Raw genomic sequence first — 16,328 nt, 5'->3', positions numbered from 1 at the left:
TTCAGAATTGTTTTTAAATTTACGCAAGTGTAAAAAACAATATTCAAATGAATCATGCATAATAGTTTACACACATGGAACATACATTGTCTGAATAAATAATTTTATATGAGAGGCAAACAGCATGCATGCAGTCAGGAGGATTCACACGCGTTGACACACACACACGCACACGCATGTTCAATACATAATTGAATAGTTCTTGATTCTGTAATTGTTAGCACTTCGCGGTTGACGTTTTAAACATAATCAAGTTCCAATTGTTGAGAGCATGAGCGCCTTTAATTTAATATGTACTTTAAAAAAATGTAGTTGGTGCGTTATAAGCCAAGGCTCCAATTATATTGAAACGGGCCCGAAACGGGCAGCGAAATGTTACCGGAAACGGCAGCACCGAGACGGGCGCTCGAACTTGGCGCATGCGTGGACCACTAGGGCACACAAGTCTACCAAGGCTCGTCGCTCTCGGACACATATTCGGACACATACGTGTGTTATTATGCTCCCATTATAGGGTACTGGGCCCAAAAACGGGCCGAATAGCGAACCTTCAGCGACACTTTCACCGGAAACAGCGGTACCGCGACGGGCGCTCGAAATTGGCGCATGCGTGACCCACTGGGGCACATATGTCTGCCAAGTTTCGTTGCTCGCGAACACATACATGGTTTGATACATGCGACATAAGACTCCAATTATAGGGTAACGTAGCCAATATGGGCCCTTTAAGCGTACCTTCATCGACACTTTCACCAGAAACGGCGGCACCCAGACAGACGCTCGAACCTGGCGCATGCGTGGTCCACTTGGGCACACAAGTCTGCCAAGTTTCGTCGCTCTCGGACACATAATCGGTGTGATAAGTGCTACATGAGGCTCCTATCATATGGAAACGTAGCAAGTAGGGGCCCGTAAGCGTACTTTCATTGACACTTTCACCGGAAACGGCGGCACCGAGACGGTCGCTCGAACTTGGCGCATGCGTGGCCCACTGGGACACATATCTGTGCTTAGTTTCGTTGCTCTCGGACACAGACATATCATCACGTGATCAAAACAAAATTGACGTTCGAATTTTGAGCTCTGATAAATATTGGTAAAAACGTGTGTATAATGGATTAAATTGACATAAAAAAAATGGATACAAAGTGCAGAAAGTGTAATATTATGGAATATACATCATGAAAAGGAATCATAGTAACTGAAGAGGCAGAAGTGGAAGTGAATCTGATTTGAATTTGAACCCATAAAAGCAGACAAAGCAGACAAAGACAAGAGGCCCGTCAGGGGCGAAAACCTCGGATTTACATGATGTAAGTGATCGTGTTGGCAACTCTTTTGCAGTATTATATGAGAGTGACGCGGGTGAAATCTCTATAGAAACTTTTATTAACACGTGCAATGTACAGACTTGTGTAAATGTAGAAAATATCGCATTTTCTGATATGAAAGGAAATAAGAAGTCACCTAAAACTAGTCAAGCTATGGCGTCACATGAACCATCGCCCACCACTCGTGTATCGGGCACTGAGAGTAATAGCCATATGTGGAACGGTTCTGATAGTGGTAAACTGAAAATTATTATGGAAACTGTCGTTGACATAAAAAAGAACCAAGATTCCATGAGGAGATCGATTGACTCAAAGTTCGATAAACTACGCTCAGAAATGAAAGAGACAATTGATACACGAATACGGGCCTTACGGGACGAATTATCGGTGGATATGGCGCGGGATAGTTCCCGCCTTGATCAGGTCGTGACTACTATTCAGTCTTTACAATTACGCATGGATACACTTGAGAACACGACGGATCAACGTAACGGTACATCCATGTCACATGATACCGATTACGGTCAACGAAAAAATACCAATACATTGAATGACCCGAATCTAACGATTACAGCCAGTGGGATACTGTACAATGAAGGTGAAAATCTGTTAACAATAGCACAAGATCTTATTGAGGCAATGGGCGCTGATGTCTCCAATAATGTATTGGTCACAGGAGCTATAAGACTGCCAACCAGATTCACGAATCGTCCCGCTCTAGTAAAGATCGCCTTCCAGAACTTAGATGAAAAAATCTTAGTCTTAAGAAACAAAATGGTACTGAAAGACCTCGAGGCGTATAAAAACATTTACTTGAAAAGCTGCAAGTCTCACATTGAAAGACTCGTAGAAATGAACGCGAAAGCAGTGCTTCGCCAGCTTCCGCAAGGGAAAGAGTTCCGAGTTAATGCGAGCGGCCGTATCATTCAGCGTGCACGACACCAGGATAACATGGACACAGCACATAGTTCAGATTAGGAAGCTTCCCGGTCTTACAGGTCAATTAAAGTGTCTCACTTAAATATTTGTGGCTGGACACGTGAAAACTGTAAACTCAGAGAACAAATTATTATCGCACTTGATTCGGATATTATTTCGCTGTCAGAAACTCATTTAGGCGAACAAAATGTGATAGATATAAACGGATATACTTGGTTTGGTTTCAACAGAGTTAACATTCATAGAAATGCACCGAAACCGTCAGGGGGCGTTGGCCTTTTGGTTAAAAACTGGATTATTACGGAATACGATATAAACGTTGTGGATAAATCTTACGATGGAATATTAGTCGTGCAATTTACACATAAACAAAATAACTATGATTTCACAGTGTTTTCATGTTACCTACCTCCAGAAAACTCGACTCGTGGTCGCGACGCCCAAGGCTTCTTTTCCCATTTGCTGGCCCAAATCTATATTAACAGTGAAAGTGACACAATTATCATTGCGGCCGATTTTAATTCGAGAATTGGGTCGTTATCGGATATATTAAGTGAAACCGATTGTATCCCTCAAAGAAATGTGCTTGACAAAACTATAAATCAACATGGACATGCATTTATTGAATTTTTAAATGATACACGGTTCTGTGTCATCAATGGAAGATTTGATACAAGCAAGGAAAATTACACATCAGTTTCTCGCAAGGGACGAGCTACAGTGGATTATTTGTGCATTCCGCAAGACAATTTTCACCTATTTAAGACCTTTGAAGTAGTCACGGTACAGTCTATTGTTGACGCGCATTGACTTTACGGATTACTGGGCGAAAGATCACGGTTGCCAGACCATAACATACTTATCACGGAATTTAACATACTGAGTGGTGAATATGTAGGCCAAACTAACGACAAACATGAACGGATTAACGGTCTCCGCTTTAATCTGCAACGGATTCCCGTCGACTTCATGACAAGTGAGTTATCACGTCTGGCGTTGCTAGATATCATCTCAAGTATTGAAAGGTGCAGAGAAACGCAAGATCAGGTGGATTTTATTTACGAGAATCTATGCTCATGTATCAGTACTGAAATGAACAACTCTGTTCTGAAATTCTGTGATTCGAAACACGTTAGGAAAAGATATAAACACAAAAAGCCTTTTTGGAATGAACGCCTGTCAGAACTATGGAGTGACTTATGTGCCAAAGAAAAACTTTATACCAAGTGCAATGGGGCTCGTTCGATTAAAATTGCGAAGAGAAGGGAGTATATAACCGCGAGAAATCTGTTTGACAAGGAACTGAGAACAGCGGAACGGCAGTACCGCGAAGCAATTGCCCTCGACATTGAAGGCATGTCCACAAACAATCCAAGAGTCTTTTGGAATAAAATAAATAAACTTGGGCCAAGGAAAAATAAAGATATTCCCATTGAAATAATAGACAGTAACGGGCGTGTATGTCGGGATGAAGGTTCGGTGTTCGAGCGCTGGAGGTCGGATTTTGCGAACTTATACCAAACCACCGATAATAGTGAATTCGACGAAGAATTTTTCGATCGTAACAAAGTGCATAAACAGTTACTGGAACTAAATCTGTTAGATCCGTTATATACACAAAATGAACAGTTAAACTGTAACATAACAATAGATGAAATTACAAACATCGTTATGGCGGCAAAGACAAGGTCAGCTTGTGGAATCGATCAGATACCCTACGATGTTCTGAAATTCCCTGAAATTATTGTTGTGCTACAGCAACTCTTCCAATTAATCATGGATACCAGCATTATACCTACTGTGTGGCGGAAATCTATTATATGTCCAATCTTAAAAGACTCGACCACTGATGCTCGTCTACCAATGAACTATAGAGGTGTAAGCTTATTGTCCTGTGTCAGTAAACGATACAGTTCCCGTATTAATAAGAGGCTCACACATTATCTAGACGATAACAATATTCTTGCCGAAGAGCAAAACGGATTCAGAAGCGGCCGCTCATGCGAGGATCACGTGTTCACATTAGACAGTATTGTAAGGGACAATAACTCTGTATTCTCTGCATTAATAGACCTGCGCAAATGTTTTGATTTTATCGACCGAGAAATGCTTATGTATAAACTTTTGCTAAACGGAGTTGACGGAAAACTTTATAACTCTATAAAAAGTATATATAGTCAAACAGTATCGTGCGTGCGGGTTAATGGTCGTTTAACAGAGTGGTTCCAGTGTGACAAGGGCGTGAAACAGGGAGACAACTTATCGCCGACGCTATTCTCTGTCTTCGTCAATGACCTAGTTGCGGAAATCAACAACCTTGACCTCGGGGTCATGATCAATGAAACTTCAGTATCCATGTTACTATACGCCGATGATATAGTCCTTATCGCCAGATCGGAGGCCGATCTTCAGATTATGCTTAACCAAATGCATGACTGGTGTAAACGATGGAGGGTACTCATCAATACAGAAAAATCGTGCATTTTAGAAAGGGGCGCACACAACGAACAGATACCGAATTTAAAATTGGATTAAATGTGCTTGAAATTGTAGACAAATATAAGTATCTGGGCGTAGTAATGCACGAAAAGCTCTCGGGTCTATTATAAATAAAATTCATAATATGAAGCAAGCTGGACTTAAAACCTATGAAAAGCTATACAATTATTGTGTGATACCTATATCGGATTACTGTGCATCCATTTGGGGATTTAAACACTTTCAATCAGCAGAAAATGTTCACCACCGAGCAATACGGTACTTTTTAGGTGTACAAAGATTTACGCCTATATTAGCGCTACTGGGTGAAATTGGATGGTTACCGAGCACTTACTGGCTGCAATGATCAGGTTTTGGAACAGACTTGTAAAACTTGACGAAAATAGATTTACCAAACGAGCATTTGATAGGGACTACAGTTCATCAAATAACAATAACTGGTGCAGTGATTTTAAGACGGTAGTGGCTAGTCTTAACCGTACGGATTATTATAACCGTAAACGTCCCATTCCAATGGATTTAGCTAAAGAAAACATGACTCAGTTTTACTCAATAATTTGGTCTAGAGACTATGAACATGTTTCAAAGTTAAGAACATATAGAACCTTCAAAACTGAATTTGTTTGTGAAGAATACCTTACACTGAACTTAAAAAGAAATGAACGCGCTTTATTTGCACAATTCAGAACCGGAATTCTTCCACTTAGGGTCGAGACCGGAAGGTATGTGGGCGAACCCCCCGAGCAAAGACGGTGTAGGTTGTGTCATAGTGGACTGGTCGAAGATGAAACTCATTTTCTTGTTGAATGTGCTCTTTATGAAAACACAAGATCAGTTATATTTGGGAATATTTTGATCTCTGAAGAATATACTACATGTCAATCAAATAAAGATAAATTAATTGTGTTGGTTAAGCGTCATCCAAGAAAGTGTGCGAAATTTGTTGTTAATGCGTTTTATATCAGAAGCAGTATGTTATATTTGTAAAAATATACGTTGTATGCAGTTGTGTCATTTTAAACTTTAAAATAATATAATATTGTAAATGAACTTTTAAGTACCATCTACGTATTACATATTTTTCAGAAATATGCCTTCTTAATTGGATAATTTTAGTACTACTGAAATTATTCTTATATTGATCTAACTTGGATAAACCTGAATTTATTATTTCTAATTTATTCATTGAACTCAGCATGTTGCTCAAATATTTTATTGTCCATTTGTATAATAATGATCACGTTATATGTTACACTGCCGTTAAGGTGACTTATATGCCTATTAGGCCGGGTGTTCTTTTATGAATTGTATATATGTCTGTCAACACCTTGTACGTAAACACATGTCACTATAATACGAGATTATCTTATCTTATCTACTCGGTGGGATTAGTGCGACATAAGGCTCCTATTATAGTGTAACGTAGACAATACGGGCCCGTTAGCGTACTCATCGACACTTTCAACGGAAACGGCGGCACACAGACGAGCACCCAGACGAGCGCTCGAACTTTCCCCAGTTGGCACACAAGTCTGCCAACTTTTGTCGCTCTCGGGCATTTACTCGGTCTGATAAGTACGACATAAGGAGCAATAAATGTTTGAATGAAGCACAATAAAAAGTGTGAGAGAAATAATCCATAGTAATTCCCTGTATCGTTTTAAAAAAAAGACGAACATGCCACAACGGAATCTTACACATTGCACTACAAATATTAGATTTATCTGACAACAATGACGTTCATTACGTCTTATACACTTATGACGTCACCGGAAACGCAAACTATTGACGTTAGCGTCAAGGACACGCCGATCAGTCGCAAACGAAGTATTGAGCAAGGAAGACGTTAAAAAGTCGCAATGAAATATTTATTTGAAATTAAAAATCTCTTAGAAGAGCCGACAATAAGACTTCTGCAACTTCGAGATCTGCAAGCGAAATATGCGCAGGAAGCGAGGGAGAAAATCTATCACGAAATCAAAATACAGAAAAATCGAGGCATCACTATTAATAAATATGTTGCCGGATTGGGCTTTTATAATTACTACACTTTGTGCAGATCGGAATTGGAGCGTTATTAAAAAACCGGTATATTATTACATATTTCGTTTTAGCTCAGTGGTATATTATATTATATGTGCTGTCTCTGATAAGCCTGCACAGTCTACACAGGCTTCACATTGAAGACACTTTCAGTTTGTTTGAAGCGAAAATCCAGTTTAATTGGAAAGTGTCATCCCTGATTAGCCTGTGTGGACTGCAATTTTGTGCAGGCTAATGACTTAAACCCCATTTTCCCAGAGCAAGTCTCAATGCGATGAAATATCAATTTTAATTCACTTGTGATCATAATATATATATATATATATATATATATATATATATATATATATATATATATATATATATATATATATATATATATATATATATATATATATATATATATATATATATATATATATATATATATATATATATATATATATATATATATATATATATATTCACTCGTGGCCTCGCCACTCGTGAATATATTATTTTCTATGATCTCTTGTGAAATAAAATCCATATTCCATTGAATCCAACAAATATCCTCTATATAAAGTCTTATTTACACAATAAAATAACATTTATTTTAGCTGAATGAACAAAACTCAGGTTACACTTGTTACCATTTTCATATGTTAAAAATTAATGAAAATAAATATAATCCCAGAATGTTATAACTCAGAGAAATTCATTTCATACAAAAGTCCACTGAATATTATAGCAAAACTAAGCTGTGTTCATCCTTTTCATAAACAATGTTGTTGTTTTTTCAAGTCAATAAAGAAAAACAAGTATAAACAAATCGTGCTTTGTAATTTCAATGAACCGAACTAAAAAACCAAATCATAACAATGAAATCAAATCATAACAATGAAAGTTCAAAAGACAATAAAACTGTTGAAAATCAGTAGACTCTAAAATTTACATTCAGGAAACTGTACACCATTGAAAAGCTATGGGCAGTTCTTTTCTGCTTGTGTTTTAAATTGAAAACAACAATAGAAATACATGCTTTCAACATGGTATGAATTTATTTTAGGGGTATTTTATTTCATTAGGTGACTGTTTGGATGAACTAGTCCGGTTCGTTTGATTGTATTTCCAAAATCAATGTTTGAAAAGTAAAAGATATTATTTGTAACCAGTAAATAACTTTCTAATTCTGCAACTAGACTTTAAGAAAAATTACTTTTTTATTTAAAGCGGGTATATACGATCTTGTCAAATATTTATTTATTAATATAAAATGTGTAAAAATTTATTATACATATATTTCAATATGAACTAAAATAAAAGTTAAGAAGAACATGTGTCGAAAAATGCTAAATAAGCCAGATATTTAATTCTGAAATCGAAAAAGGCTGTACAGCCGAATTCGCCAGCATGTATATCATGCATGTACGATGTGAATCTAAATTTAGTTTAACGGTTCATTTGAAATTCCTGCAGCGATATCGATTCATACGACACACAAACACTTACTAAAAAGACGAATGCATCGGTTATTGTAGGAAAATAATTACGAATTATCTTCGTCACAATCGGCTCAGGGCCCTAATTTGTATTTGCTGTATTTTATGAAATTCGTCTTAAATGTATCATTTTTCTTGCATATTGTGTGTTATTATAACATATTTGTATCAATATTTAACAATTCAGCACATATAAAAATCGTATATACCCGCTTTAATATCATAGACTAGTATTAGAAACACACTTACCTAACTTAACAAACTGAATTAAGTTTGAAATGGAATTTTTAACGACCACAGACACCCTGGGAATTTATTACATAGTAATAACGGTACTTAATATTTAAGATTCCTGTGTATATGAGAATAAATTTCCATAACTGTACATTTTGGGTACATAATTTTACAACATAATTTTTATTTAGAAATTTTAGACAATAACTTTAGACATATTTTAATGTATTAGGTAATGAGCACATTAACATTTGCCGTCATACTGCAGTATTTTTCCATCTCAACCTAATTTCACACAAGAATATGCTTTTCAGGTCAGTGGGGACAGTTCAATCTTATCTCTCATTATAATATAAAGGATATTTGTTGGATCCGGTGGCGCAGCCACGAGTGAAAATATATATTTTCTATGATCACGAGTGAATTAAAATCGATAATCAACCGAATCCAACAAATTTTCTTTTTATTTAATGCATTTTTCACAGTTAATATACATTGTTCAAGAGTTTTACTAAAGAATTTTGCTGGGATAATGACGTCATTTCGTCAAAAAATGACGTCATTTTACTGTAAACAATGAAAATTATCGATAATTCTCACTGATAATTTTCACTGTTTGAAACAGTGAAATTATCAGTTTTAATTCACTGATATTTCTCTATAAACCACCGCAAAGCATTATATAAATAATTTTAATTGTTATTTAAAGGCACAAAAGTTTGAATATTTCTTATTTATACTTATAATAATTATAATGTTATTGAGCTGTGCCGATCAAAAATGGGTCTTATGCAATATGCAGCCAATGTATCTCCAGACCAACTTACGCAATTGACCACTCGCCAGCTGTCAATCAAACTCACGTAATAATCAATCAGATTTTGTTTATTGCGGACACATGGTCCGACAAACAAAGACTGCAGAGTAATGGAATAAGCGTTTTATGAAAACACAACTTAGTGGGCGTATTTGGCGACTGATCAATTGCAACACTGTCTGCTATTAAGACAGGCAAGGCTTTCTTGTCTCATTAGCATCCCCTGACCATTATTACTGTGCATATCGCAAAAGACCCATTTTTGCATATTGCATGTTGGTATGATGCAGGTCTTATCTGTCAATCAATTGCTATTATAAGTGTGATCCCTTTTTTAATAGTGAGTCTTTGAAAGAACTTGATAAAACTAGAGATTTGTCACAGATGTGACGAATACCCCAACATGAAGAGCCGATGAAAAGTACTTGAAATAGGGAACACCATGCTGAATTTATTAAAAGCAGTAATTTACCCCGGGAACTAGTTTTTGGCCAAGCATGGCCCATGTTCGAACATGGCTTAGAGATCATCTAGATTAAACTTCTTACCAAGTTTGGTGAAGAGCAGATGATAGTACTTAAAATTGAGAGCAGATATCATGCTGAATGTGTAAAAGGCATGAAGTGACTCCTTGACCTAGTTTTTTGCCCGGCATGGCCCATGTTCGAATATGGCCTAGAGATCATCTATATAAAATTTCTGACCAAGTTTGGTGAAGATCAGAAGTAAACTACTTCAATTAGAGAGCGGGCACCATGCTCAATGTTTAAAATGCACTAAGTGACCTGGTTTATGACCCAGCAAGGCCCATGTTCAAATTTGGCCTAGAGATCAGCTAGATAAAACTTCTGACCAAGTTTGGTGAAAATTGGATAAAGCTACTTGAATACGAGAGCGGAAACCATGCTGAATGTTTAAAACGCACTAAGTGATCCCATGACCTAGTTTTTGATCTGGCATGACCCATATTCAAACTTGACCTAGACATTTTCTAGATACAACTTCTGACAAAGTTTGGTGAAGATCGGATGAAAACAACTTTAATTAGAGAACGGACACTTCATACGGACCAACCGACCTACCAACAGACAGACAGACAAGTTCACTCTCATATACCCCCCTAAACTTCGTTTGTGCGGTACATGTATAATTATTATGTTCACTCCATTGCTCATCAACCATCACATGATACTAACATGGTCTCCCATGATTTAGCAATGGTCAAAACAATAAGTACTGGATACAACTATATCACACACTTAAAAGTTTTGCAAAAAATATTAATTAGTCTCCCCCAATCAAGCCTTAATAAAATCGATCACATTTAAGTGCATAGTATTCATAATACAAACATTTCTTACCCATAGTAAAGTGCTGCAGGGTGTTTTCCTTTATACTCTCCAGCGCCTCATATCCCCAGCGACGGTCAAACTCGCGTTTACCCTCGTCCAATCGAATGACAGGAAGTCGAACAAGGCCTGGCAAATCCTCAAAATTCTAGAGAACAGGAGAATATTACAGTGTTTTACATGAGCCATTGAATGGCAAAATCTATCATGAGTAAAAGATCATTATTTAATTTGAACAGCGCTCTTGGGGAACTGGGCTCAATGCATGCGCATCTCATTCCAGATTATGCTGCACAGACCACAGGAGGGAAGCCCATATTTATTCATTTTTTTATATATGCTTTAATAGTCCATAATAGTGTCTTTTATAGCATATATAAAAAAAGTATAAAAAAAAAAATAAATAAATATGGGCTTCCCTCCTGTGGCGCAAACTGAACAGGCTAATCTGTGACAACACCATCTGCCTAGACATGATTTTCCTTTAAAAGATTCTTCCTTTTAACAAAACCTTTCATAACAGCTGAAAGTGTCGTCCCAGATTGGCCTGTGTAGACTGGCTAGTCTGCGATTATACTTTACGCACTTACATTAAGCTCAGTTTTCCCAGAGTGTATTTCATTTATATTTTTCATAATGAAATTTAGAAAGTGTATATATTATTATTAGAATAGGGTTTAACAAAAGTATGTTATTTTGTCTTCATTTATGTTATTATGAAAACAACATGTATGCTCAAATTAAACAAAAAAGATGTTTTATTATAAGGAAAAATGCCCCGCCCCTTGGCAGCCATGTTTTTCAAGCAAACGTAACTATTTTCGAACTTTTCCAAGATATCATTGAGACCAATTTCGACCAAATTTCATGAAGATTGGACAATAAATGTGGCCTCTTGAGAGTTAACAAGGCAAATGTTGACGCTGCACAATGGACAACGGACGACGGACAAAAGGCGATCATAAAAGCTCACCATGACCATGTTGTGCTCAGGTGAGCTAAAAAGAGGAGTGAATGTCACATCTATGCCACTGTAGTATTCAGATATTCCAATAATATTCATTTAATACCCAGGCGAAATGAAGGCCATATGACCATGGTATACCATGGTTTACCATGGCTAAACCATGGTTTACCATGGCAGACCACATTTTGTTAAATGGCATCACAGTCTTTGGCCATGGTCATTATGACCAAGGTTGACCATGGTAAAATACCATGGTCGACCATGGTATAATACCATGGTTGACCATGGCCAAAAACCATGGTCAAAGACCGTGGTGCCATTTAACAAAACGTGGTTGCCATGGTCATATGACCATGGTCTACCATGATCATAAGACCATGGTCTACCATGGTAGATCATAGTCATATCATCATATGGCCATCCTTTTGTAAAACGGCACTACGGTCTTAAGTGGTCATGTTGACGGAAAAAGGCTGACGATAACTGCTGAAATTTCTCCAGGAATTTCCTGGACAATTCCAGGAAAAGGGTCAGGCTTGATAGTTCTTTTTTTATACCAAAACTATAAATAAAAGACAGTTTTTCTTTGATAATTAACTTTTTGGCATTGAACACTTGTGTGGAAAGGCTCATTCGCTATATACCAGTAACCCATAATTCATTTCGGCATAACCGACTGATGACTTCCGGTTAAACGTATACATTTATTCTTCTTTCGCAATAATGAAAATAATCAACTTTGGTGAATACAGTATGTATCAAAATGTTTTTTTGTCAGATAATGTAGGATATGTTACCTAAAGTATGTTGAATTTGGTGTATTTGCACTCAAGTAATTGTCTTTCGATGGGTTTTTAGCCGAATTTGATTTTGTAGTGGTACAGTAGTGGGTGGGGGTGAAATAACACATTTTCATAATTCGTTTAAATTTTCAGGACAACGATTGATGCACAAATGTTTTGTTTCAGAATCCATTTTGGCATCCTTCAAATATGCCAAATTGTCATGGACGAATAGCATGATGGTCCTGTTAACCAAGACTTTGTGTGTGCCTGAAAGTTATAAATGTCCAAGGCAAGTGTATACTTAAACAAAATCCAGCAATTTATCTGAACACCTTATTATAAGATTCTAAAACGTATACCTCTATACTGATAATATATAAAATTAACCAAATACTACATGTTGGAATACTGAATTAAGTGTGCATTGTTCAAAATAATTTATTTTGAACTGAACCAGGGACATCTGTTGTATATGTCCCTGACTGAACATAGGTATAAATATACCAACCTGTTGAAGTTGTATCTATTTTCTTTTTTAACAAACATATTTTATGTTTAAATATAATATTTACTTCATATTCACTTACCCGGTATTGTACATTTTTAAATATCATAAATCATATTTTTGCTTTGTTATTTGTACACAATTTTTGTAAACGACAAAAAAGTAAGAGCACTCCAGTTAAAATGTGATATTCTTTTGTTGTTTTCAGACTTGACAAGGATAAGTCGAACGATTTGTTACTGGCTATAAGGTTCGAAGCTTTATAAGAAGTACACGAACACCATCAAGGTGCCGTTATGCAGCCAGTCAAATATTACAGCGGCAGTGACAGACAGGGACTCTGGTGTTAATGGATAAAATTTATCTCAAAGAACTATATAAACAAACCATTTTATATTTATTTTTGCATAATCAAAACAAAGTGTATGTATTTACATAAGTGTAAACATGTATTTATGTTTTTTGCTTCTTTGTTATTACTGTTATTGATGAGATACATATGCAATCTGCAAGATCTTATTACAACTGCACCAAGTTATAAACATGACATGTTGTTCGATTTGTTGAATTGTCTTGATGTTATTTTTTTATTCAATCTTTACTTTGATTATTTTTTTTCACTGCAATACTTGAACGATCATGTAATTCCACATAACAGTTATGTAGTTTGTCAAGGCTGGTCCATTAAAAAGAGTTAAAAGAACATTACTCCGTGACTATTTTTAACATTTTCTATTTCTGTAAACTGTTCATTTTATATCAAGATATCACTTCAAGTCTGCTTTCAGATACTTTCATCTCCTCCCTGAAAAGAAAAAAAAAATAGATAGTAAATTACATGCAGTAAAAATATTTGAATAATATTTATAAGTAAATATACATAACACACACCACATTAATACTGACAACCAAATAAATCATTGTTTTTAATTGAAAGTTCATGTACATAGTTACAACCATAAAATTATTTGATGAAAATTGAGCAAAATAAATCATTTTGAATTTGAATGACTTTAATACCATGTCTGGTTTCAAATGGTTTTGCTTGTAGCACAGATAATTTGCATGATCACATATATATATTAAAATAGAATTTGTTAGAAAATATATGATAATGATATAGATGAACATGTGTATACAAACAAATAGAGAATATGAGCAAGTACCTCAAACTAAATATGCTGAGCAGCCTCGCGAACTAAGCTTTGGAAGGAAAGGCGCAGTCATTCTAAGCTTGCATATCACATCATATAAAATTATGTCCAGCAAAAGATGTTTTCTAGGCTACGCATCTCTTCGAAGTAAATGTAAATTCGCTGTTCTATGTTGTGGTGCGCAAGAGAATGTCTGTCTGTATGTTAAATCTTCTTAGGTGTAATAGTAGTTTGCACACAACCATGGTCCATGTGGCATCCAATATCTTAAAATAGACAATATATTATATAAATAAAAATGAAGTATTATAGTTTAGTCATATGAATTTTAATATTTGGTATTATAATTTTACTACACAAGTGTCCTTATGTAAATAGAAATAACATGTTAAGCTGCACAGTGACAATTACATTTTATTTCCAGTAGCTACATGTCAACTGTTTACTGTTGTTTACCTTACAATATATTATAACCAAGAAAGTAAAATGTAATAATAAAAAATCATCAGATACGTATTAATGAATTGTTTTACAGCCGTATTGCTATAGTGGTTATAGTGGTTAAATTCTCCATAGTTCAATTTTTCATAAAACAACATTAATATACTTTACCCCACCCAGCATAAACATTGATTATTGTGTATTCAAAAAAGTTATTTATACGGCTAAAAACACATCCAAGTCAATACTATACATATTAAAAATAGTTATAAAACACATCCAACTTTTATTTCCAATATTATTTTAAATGATAATTGATAAATGATTAAATGATAATTGATTTTCTTACCTAAAACGATGGATTGACAATTTGCTTGTACAACGGCAGTAACGGAATATCCGAATTACGTTGAAACCGGAAGTCATCAGTCTACAACGGCATTATGGTCTATTGGAAAGTTGAGAATTTTCCTAACGGGATGTGTCCAGGGCCATTGAATTACTGATAGAACTTAAAGATAAAATTCAACATTGCAATAAAATCATTAGAATCGCTGACACTTCATCGGCAGATTCCATTTTAAGAAAGTCTGTCACATCGCTGTTTTTCTCGATATGTAAGAGCAGAATAGATTAATTGTAAATGTTTTAGATAGTATTTTGTGAAAGAATATATCAGTTAAATATGAAAAATGTCAATCTTTCCGATCAAGTGGTTGATTTGGGCTAATAACTGCATTTAAAAGCTGTTTTGGACCGGACTTTGTTAACTGTCAACTTTTCGGAAATTTCTGGTTGACTTTCCTAATGTGGTTGGTCCATAACTATAAAGTCGCGCCAGTCAAAAATAATAAAAAGCGATATTTAAAGTTATGGTTGCCAGAACTACTGATTCTGTTGATGACAAAAACATTCATAAAGCAGAGGAAAGAGTGATACAATGTAGCAAAAATGTGAAACATAAGTTAACACAGTGCCAAAGAAGTTAAAATGGAACCAATGGCTGATCATTTTAGCCGGTAATTTATTAAAGACTTAAATTTCCAAATATAACATATAAAGGATTTAGTTATTTTACGTACATACAAACATATCATACAAATATTGATTGCGCCTTATTATATAATAATTCTAAATTGTTAAACTATCTCACAAATAACTGATTGCGTCGGTTCTTAATTGAAAATAATTTGTTTGCCGGCGTTTGTTTTACAGTGTTGCTAGTGTGAAACACTGAAACATTTTCGTTATTTCTTGTCAAATATTATGTTCGACAATTATTATAATGTAATTGATACAAATAGAACATTTTTTCACAGAAATCATACTTATATATCTCTTTTTTTCTTCCTTGTCAATTTTAATGTTTCACAATTATTAGAAACTATTTGATAATTATTATGTTTTACTATTATGTTTGATTATTCAACATGCATATCTTCAAATAAATACAATATTGAACAAAGTTCTTTGTTACAAAATGGGGCCGTTTTGACCAACTTAAAAACTGTCTTTGGGGTTGTTTTGACCAAAGTGGGGCCGTTTTGACTATTTTTGACTGGGGCCGTTTTGACTGGGGCCGTTTTGACTAGCTCCCACATAACTTTGTGCCTTCATTCAGCTGGCTTCTGTTTCAACTTCCTGTGCACACAATATTCTTCCTTTGTAAAAAAACAGCAATGCAACCCAGGCGAAACGACCATGGTAGCCAATGGTCACCATGGTTTTTGATGGTTGATCATGGTATTTGATTGTCGTTTACATAAAATATGCAATCATAATA

At 35.4% G+C, this 16,328-nt stretch overlaps 1 protein-coding gene across 1 annotated transcript in view; it reads left to right on the top strand.

The window, feature by feature from the left end:
• Window positions 1-6,553: 6,553 nt before the first annotated feature.
• LOC127838237 (uncharacterized) overlaps window positions 6,554-16,328 on the top strand; it is an 88,616-nt gene continuing 78,841 nt past the window's right edge. Inside the window, exon 1 of the mRNA XM_052365854.1 lies at window positions 6,554-6,622. The gene's annotated coding sequence lies outside the window, so the exon portion shown is untranslated. The remainder of the gene's footprint in view (window positions 6,623-16,328) is intronic.

This window comes from Dreissena polymorpha, chromosome 7 (genome assembly GCF_020536995.1).
Source record: "Dreissena polymorpha isolate Duluth1 chromosome 7, UMN_Dpol_1.0, whole genome shotgun sequence".
Taxonomy (NCBI): domain Eukaryota; kingdom Metazoa; phylum Mollusca; class Bivalvia; order Myida; family Dreissenidae; genus Dreissena; species Dreissena polymorpha.
Note: the sequence above shows the minus strand (reverse complement) of the source record. Positions and strands in the feature narration are given on the sequence as shown.